This window comes from Lycium ferocissimum, chromosome 5, assembly GCF_029784015.1.
Source record: "Lycium ferocissimum isolate CSIRO_LF1 chromosome 5, AGI_CSIRO_Lferr_CH_V1, whole genome shotgun sequence".
Taxonomy (NCBI): domain Eukaryota; kingdom Viridiplantae; phylum Streptophyta; class Magnoliopsida; order Solanales; family Solanaceae; genus Lycium; species Lycium ferocissimum.
This window is the reverse complement of record NC_081346.1, coordinates 20,660,678-20,668,899: the sequence shown is the minus strand read 5'-3', so window position 1 is coordinate 20,668,899 and position 8,222 is coordinate 20,660,678. Positions and strand designations below refer to the sequence as shown.

The following is an 8,222-nucleotide window of genomic DNA, read 5'->3' as shown; positions in this document are numbered from 1 at the left end:
GCGTCTGAAGGTAGAGGTTGAAGAGCGGGAAATGGGTTTTGCAAAATCAACAACGTAGTGAAAGATAAAACAAATACTACAAAAAATACATAAGTAATAAGAAATAAAAATCTTAACTACTAAAATTTTAAAAATTATACTTTAAATATATAAAAATAAAATTTTATTTAAGTGTTTGATATTTTAACTTTCATTCTTGATATATTTAAAGTATAATTTTAAAAATTATACTTTAAATATATAAAAATAAAATTTTATTTAAGTGTTTGATATTTTAACTTTCATTCTTGATAAGATTATTACTTCAAATTCATTTTATGCTTATGTTTGGGGAAAACAAGAAAAGAGGTTATTAACAGGTTAATCTACTTGAGAAGAACCACGAGCAAGGTCAGAACCACCGGTGCGAGCGATTCAAACAAAACATATAAGAATTTAATAGAGGAGAAAACAAGAAAAGAGGTGATTAACGAGTTAATCTCTACGGAGAAGAACCATGTTCTTTGGTCGAGAACCACAAGTCTGAGCAGATTGAAACAAAACATATAAGAATTAAATAGAGGAGAAAACAAGAAAAGAGGTGATTAACAGGTTAATCTACCTGAGAAGAACCATGAGCAGGGTCAGAACCACGAGTCTGAGCAGATTGAAACAAAACATATAAGAATTAAATAGAGGAGAAAACAAGAAAAGAGGGTGATTAACAGCTTAATCTAAGAAGGACGGCGGGGTCGGAGACTACGAGCGGGGTTAGTACGGCCGATTAAAACAAAATGTATAAGAATTAAATAGAGGAGAAAACAAGAAAAGAGGGTGATTAACGCCTTAATCTACGAGAGATCCACGAGCGTGGTTCGCGGCGGGGGTCGAGAACACCCGGTGGTCGGAATTTAAGCATTGCGATTGAAACAAAACATGTTAGAATTAAATAGAGGAGTAAACAAGAAAAGAGGTGATTAACAATGTGGTACCTCATCTAACTGAGGTGTATCAACATAAGATCTATTCTCTTCAACTTGTGTTTACTCCTCATTGTTTTCGTATACAGACTTCCTTTTTGTTGTTGTATCAAAAGATGGATTAGACAGAGTCTCAATAGTTGTACCAACATCATTTCTATTCTCAGACTGAGATCCCGCAACTTTATAAATAGATGAGTCTCAATAGTTGTATTAACATCAGATCTTTTTTCAGACTGAGATCCGGCAACTTTATCAACAGATGGATCAAACAGAGTCTCGATGGCAACTTTATAAACAGATGGATCAGACAGTCTCAATAGCTGTATGAACATCACTTCTATTCTCACGAGATCAAACCTTTATCAGACAAATGGAGTCTCGATAATTTGTATCGACATCGGATCTTTTTCCTCGGACCGAGATGCGGCAACTTTATAAAACGGATAAGTCTCAATAGCTGTATCAACATCAAATATTTTTTCGGACTGAGTGTCACGAACCTAGGCTCTGATACCAACTGTCACGACCCTAATTACCGATCGTGCGGGCACCTACCTTATTATCACTAGTAGGCGAACCCCTTACCCATTATTCCATTAATCATTAGCCAACTTCAACTTCTTTAATCATTTATACTTAAACAATTAATGAATATGTGAATGAATAAATAGTCTAACCAAGTCATAAATAATAATTAATATAAGTGCGGAAGTCTTAACTATTACACCCCCAAAATCTGAAAGTCATCGTACAAGGATTCTAACTAACAATGTCTAAAGAATGAAGTATATCTCAAATATAATAACAAAGAATGTCTGGAATAAAAATAGACATATGGAAAGAGAGATCTTCAGGTGGCATGGCATGAATAGAAGCTCACCCTCGGATCTGATCGAGCAAACTAGCTTCAAGCTAGAGATGTAGTCTGGATGAAATCTCTGAAACACAATCTACACTCAAAAGGGTGCAGCAAGGTAGTATCAGTACAAACACTATGTACTGGTAAGTATCATAGGCCGACTAAGATTAGTTCACGTATATAAGCATAAAATCAACAAGATAAACAGATAGGCACTTAATACTCAAATCCAAGTCACAGAATATCCCATAACAGAGTCACAGCCTAAGATGAAGCTTCTAAACCATAAGTCTGTCAAGTTTCAATAATCTCACCTGATAATCACAAGTCCAAGTTCCTTCCCTAGGTAGAGTCACTAATCCATAATTTAACTCAGTCAATGGTCATATTTATATCACAATAGGCATTCAACATCCATACCAAAATCAGAAACAAACGAGCATATAATAATGCAGAATAAAATGTAATGATGCACAATGCAAAATATGATGATGTGCAATGCAATGCAATGCCATGCACTGGCCAATCACTCAAACTGTACACACATGCTAACTGATGTCATTGCTCAGTAGCCATGACCTGTAGGGGACCCATGGTGTACATATACTACTCGTTCCGGACTCACTCTTCGGACCCGAGCATAAACCTCCGTTTCGGTAAGAACCTCGAACGCGGGCCACATCAATGTATCCCTCATTTCCAGAACGAACCTCGGACCATGAGCCATAATCTAGGTCACATATGTGCCTTTCCATATATCTATACGTAATGGTATTTCCTGCCCTCTTATTATCCATGCTCAAATCATCAAGTACTATGTATCAAATTGTATCACAAGTTCAACAAGAAGATTATATTAACTTCTTCACTAATTTCACATCGCAATGTATGTCTCAACGTATTCCAGTTTATTAGTATGTATGGACTATGAATAATTAGCAATATCAATGTCAAACACAATTCATCATGCCACAAGTCTTCCAAACTATTTACATCATACATAAGTGTATGAATGCATAAATGAGTGTAAACATGGTAAATCAATGCAAACCAATAAAGCAACAGTGGAGGTATAAGTCACAAGCCACAAGTCATATCAAGACTTGGATCAACTCAACCATGAAATGAATCATACAAACCGTCTCAACCAACATAAGAGTCTACGTCCCTCTTTACTTCCACACATAGCAAGTACGCCTCATAACTAAGTCTTGTATCACCAAGATGCTACATTTTTCTATATATTATCATCAACAGTAAATCATACATCAAGTTTTCATCTACGTACTGTCATCAGTTTATATCACAATTCAAGCCTAAACTCATTATCCTTCCTTCCTCCGATAATATATGTCATAATAAGAGAGAACTGAGTACAACACGACACTTTAGGTAATAAGTCTAATCACAATAATAGGGCAACGAGCTACCATTAACAACAATCAACCCAATAGAAATTCATCCCGAATCGCCACAGTATGAATACAACTACACCTCATATTTCAGGACATAAAATAATGGCGACGAGCCCACAAAATCAGAAGTCATACCAACCTAGCTAATATCCAACCACAACACGATGTCTGAAGTCCTAATCATGCTTCCTCCCATTAATTATACACAATACATACATTTCGCTAATCAAAGTCTAACTAAAGTAAGCCATAACCTACCTCGAATGCAGAACAGGAGCCACGAACTACTCCACACGAGTCTTCTATTTTCGAAGCGCCTCATAACGGTCAAAGTCTAACAATATGATGCTAAGTAAGCAACAAACCATGTATTTAAACAAGAACAACAATTTGGAGAAGAAGACCCTTACTTTACCCTTTCAATGGATGAAACCATCCTTTAATGGTGAATTTATCATAACTTCTATTTTTACAATCATTAACCTTCAATTCATGGGTTTCTAATCAATTTTACCCTTTCCCACAGATTTTAGAACAAAGATTCCATTTTTATTAGAACCCTAAGTCTCAACATTCAATTTCAACCATAAGAAATCAAATTCCTTTCCTAGAAAGTGATAATCTATACTCACCAGATGATTAATCATCAATAAAATCAACAAGCCACCAATTATTTAAGGGTTTACTAATTCTAGGGTTCTAGGATTTTCACCCACCATTGATGGACCTTAAACTAATCATGAAACTTGAAGAAGAAAGGAAAAGGAACAAATAAAGGTGGAGACTTACCCTCCAAGATGCTTTCATCAATGAATGGGATGAAATTTGCCTCTTTCGCTCTTGAAAACTGACTTTGGGGTCTTGGGGTTAATGGGTAGGAGTGGGGTATTAAAAGAGGACATTCTACCCCCATCGGTCGCTATAGCGGTCACCATGGCCGCTGCAACGGTCCCGCTATAGCGGCCCTTTGGTCCTTGCCGGCGGAGTTGTGGAACGGCCGGCGAAAAGACATAACTCCCTCATCCGGAGGCGAAACGCGACGATTCTTTCTCCTATAGCTTTGTAATTTCGATACGAATCTAATGGTTCAAACCTCACCCAAAAAAAGGTCGGATGATCAATCTGGAGCCATTTATATCCACAGACCTCCAGCAAAAACATCGAATACGAGCGCGACAAAACCCAAACCCATCTCAAACCTTTGGAACCTCACTAAAATTTGTGGATAAGTTAAAAATCATCATATTAACATGTTGGAACTTTCAAAATATCGACACAAGGTCATCCTAACCCGACGTTGACCGTGGTCAACTCTAACTCGCTAACTTAACTAACTTCTCCATCAATGACCAATTTACACTCGAATCTTGCGGAACCAACCCAATGACTTCATTAGATCATAGATCATACCAACGGGACTTGGGAAAGGGTCAACAAGGTTAAATGGGTCAAGACACTATAACGACTAAATGGGTCGTTACACTGAGATTTGGCAACTTTAGCAACAGATGGATCAGACAGAGTATCAATAGCTGTATCAACATTAGATCTATTCTCAGAATGAGATACGACAACTTTATCAATAGATGGATCAGACAGAGTCTCAATAGTTATATCAACATCAGATTGAGATCCAGATCTATTCTCTTGAAACCGCTCATCTTCGGATGATTGATCATCCTCTTCGTATACCGGACTCAATGTAGATCTCCTAGATGTAAATCTCTTAGATGATCCAATTTCCACTTTAATCAATTCTAGATCTGTTTCAAATTGTTCCTGCTTTTTGAGATTTATCTCCTCTCTTTCCTATTCAAATTGTTTCTTTTGTAGCCAAAAAGGTATAAACTCTGGTTGATTGTTTTCAAGGTGTTTTTGTAGCTTTGATAGAATGGCTTCTTTAGCGTACATAGACACAGTCAATTTAGCCAAAAGGGGAAGGTTATTCCCAGTGAAAAATTGATCTAAGACGCAGCTGCCATCTCTAAATGCAGACCAACATGCACTACAAGGTGGCTTTTTCGACATGGTGACTCGGTGAGTTGTGAGAGAAAGAGAGGCTTTTTTGTTTAGGTTTTTGTGTGGAGAGGCGAGGCGACTTTGGGTTTTTGTGTGGTTGCCCAAGCCCATAAGAACTTCTTTCTCACTTTAATGTTGGAATAGCCTTTTGCAGACCCTCCAAATGATGGACTGCACTGGACCATTAATCTAGAGAAATTTACTTAGTAAAACAACATTTGATAAATATTTTTAGAAATCACAATACTTTTGTTTCGTTTCAAAAGTAGCAGTCTTATTTATTCAATTAGCAGTGCATATTAGTAGAACATTTCTACATTAACTAAAACTCCACAAATAAAGGGACATATTTCAATCCTTTATCAACCTACACCTATTATCTCTCATATTCTTAATAACTAGCATTTTGTATTTCTACTCATTTCTCACCTTCTGATAAATTTTAACCCCTCTATCCAGCATCCGCTATAATTTTCTTCACAAAATTACTCCAAAGCACTAGTTTGTGTCCTCTATTCCAAAGCTCTATTCGTACTAACATACAGTAAAAAATTAATAGTCCATGTCAATCTCATATACTAGAATACTATTAAAGCTATACATCACTAAATATTTATTATGCTTTGTATATTTATATTATACATAATTATATATTATTATAATATTGTATATATATTTATTTAATTATACGCTAGTATTAAATATCAGCATTATGTCTTGTATGTACATATCTACCATGTATACATTTATTCCACCTATATATTCAATTATCCACAACTATAGTATTGTATATATATTTATTCCATTTATATATTTAATTATATCCTGTATAAATATATTTATTCCACTTATATATTAGTATAATATTGTATATTCCACGTATATATTTAATCATACCCTATATAAATATATTTATTCCACTTATATATTATTTGGTATGATTTATACGTGTTTATCATAATATATACATGATTTATACAGTATCTAATAAACCAGTTATATTCATTTATGTTATAATCACGGCAATTATTTGGTGGGATTTATATGAATTGGTAACATGGCAGGCATGAAATCACTCCCCTATAAAATAGTTGATTTAGGTGACTTATATTTAATTAATTTCCAACATTTTAAGGGTATCCTTAAATATAAGCAAAATTTTAGGAAAGGATGAGGAGGATTTAAGGATTTGGAATTCGTTGGGTGTATTTCCTCCTATAATACTGTTATTATAGTAAATATTTTAGATGTCATACTGATAATCAATTAATACTGCTATCTACATGTAATATTTTTTAAACAACTGCCTAGTTATGTTTTTTCCCCATTAATCTATTGACCTCTGTAGCCCAGTCCGATGCATTATGACACTTCTACAGTGGGCAATTCGCAGGGACGCCCTTACTTTGGGGTGATCTTTAATTTTGCCCATTAAATTAAAAAAAAATTAATTATTGTTCTTCCCCTAAAAACTCATGGATTCCAAATTCGAACCCCCGCTCAGTAAAAAATTAAAAAAGAATTCGCAAGGAAGAGTTACCTTAAGGCAGAGTTTGCCTTCAGGCATAAGACAAACTCTGCGTTGCAAATCCAAACTCTGCCTACTGAATTTTTTTAAAAAAAATTGACTGAGCGGGGGTTCGAACCTAGAACCTCGGGATATTTTCAGTCATTTTTTTTGCGAAGGACAAAAATTAAAGACCAACAATTTGAAGGGCAAAAATTAAAGACCACTGTCTTTGAAGGACAATCCGCGCAAAAAAATGTTGTACAGCAGTTAGAGTTTATCAATGTATGTGTGTTGTACATTCAAGATTTAAGTTTTTTTTCTTATTTTTGTTTCTCTATAAAAGATTTGAGATCAATATTTGAAATAAGCTTAAAATTTTTTACATCAAATAATTCAGTATGAACATCAGTCTTTTTCTTGAAACGTGTACATGACTGAAAAATTATTTTATAATATTCCAAAAAATCCACCACAAACAACCGCCCCCTTGAGAATTATTGCAATTTAAACTTTTCATGATTGTATCATTGAAATTAAGAGTTAAATAGAGGAGAAAACAAGAAAAGAGGTGATTAACAGGTTAATCTACCTAAGAAGAACCACGAGCAGGGTCAGAACCACGACTCTGAGCAGATTGAAACAAAACATATAAGAATTAAATAGAGGAGAAAACAAGAAAAGAGGTGATTAACAGGCTAATCCACCGAGAAGGACCACAAGCGAGGTGGTCGGAACCACGAGTACGACAGATTAAAACAAAACATATAAGAATTAAATAGAGGAGAAAACAAGAAAAGAGGGTGATTAACAGCTTAATCTACCTGAGAAGATCCACGAGCAGGGTTAGTTAGTACGGCGAGATTGAAACAAAACATATAAGAATTAAATAGAGGAGAAAACAAGAAAAGAGGGTGATATACAGCTTAATCTACCTGAGAAGAACCACGAGCAGTATAAATTAAAATATGTATCATGTATTTATTGGGTTAGTATAAATATCGTGTGCGTGTAAATTTTTAGACAAATAAACCTAATAGTTTTATAAGAATATTAATAATAAATAATAATTTAAGTGAATTAATAAAGTAAAAAAATAAAACTATACCTGAAGTTGATTTTAGAACCAATCATGTAACTCGTCAAAGAAGCAAAACTTTAAAGGTTTAAAAACAAATAGATAGAAGAATACCGAGAGGAAAATGTAATGTAAGATATGTTTAAATGTATGGTAAGACCTAATAAATGCCACAATTGAAAACAAATATTTGGCTCCAAAATTGCTTAAATTCACCAAAATGCACAAGGACAAATAATGTAAAATATAATTTAATAAGAAGTAAAAGTAAATCCACAAAGAGTTATAGTGCCATAGACCAACTACAAAGATCCAAGTGTCAAGGGAAAAAATTTGCATGAGAAAGTGATAGTACCATAAACCAACTTACAAAGACCCAAAT

General features: G+C 34.5%; 1 long non-coding RNA gene across 2 annotated transcripts; it reads left to right on the top strand.

Moving 5' to 3' along the window:
- Positions 1-217: 217 nt before the first annotated feature.
- Positions 218-7,714, top strand: LOC132056440 (uncharacterized). 2 transcript variants are annotated; one of them, XR_009414771.1, is made up of 4 exons: positions 218-359; positions 592-696; positions 7,334-7,448; positions 7,565-7,714. It is a non-coding gene; the product is annotated as an uncharacterized LOC132056440 (long non-coding RNA). The 2 variants fall into 2 exon arrangements; XR_009414772.1 differs by lacking the exon at positions 218-359 and adding an exon at positions 364-473.
- The last annotated feature ends 508 nt before the right edge of the window (positions 7,715-8,222 follow it).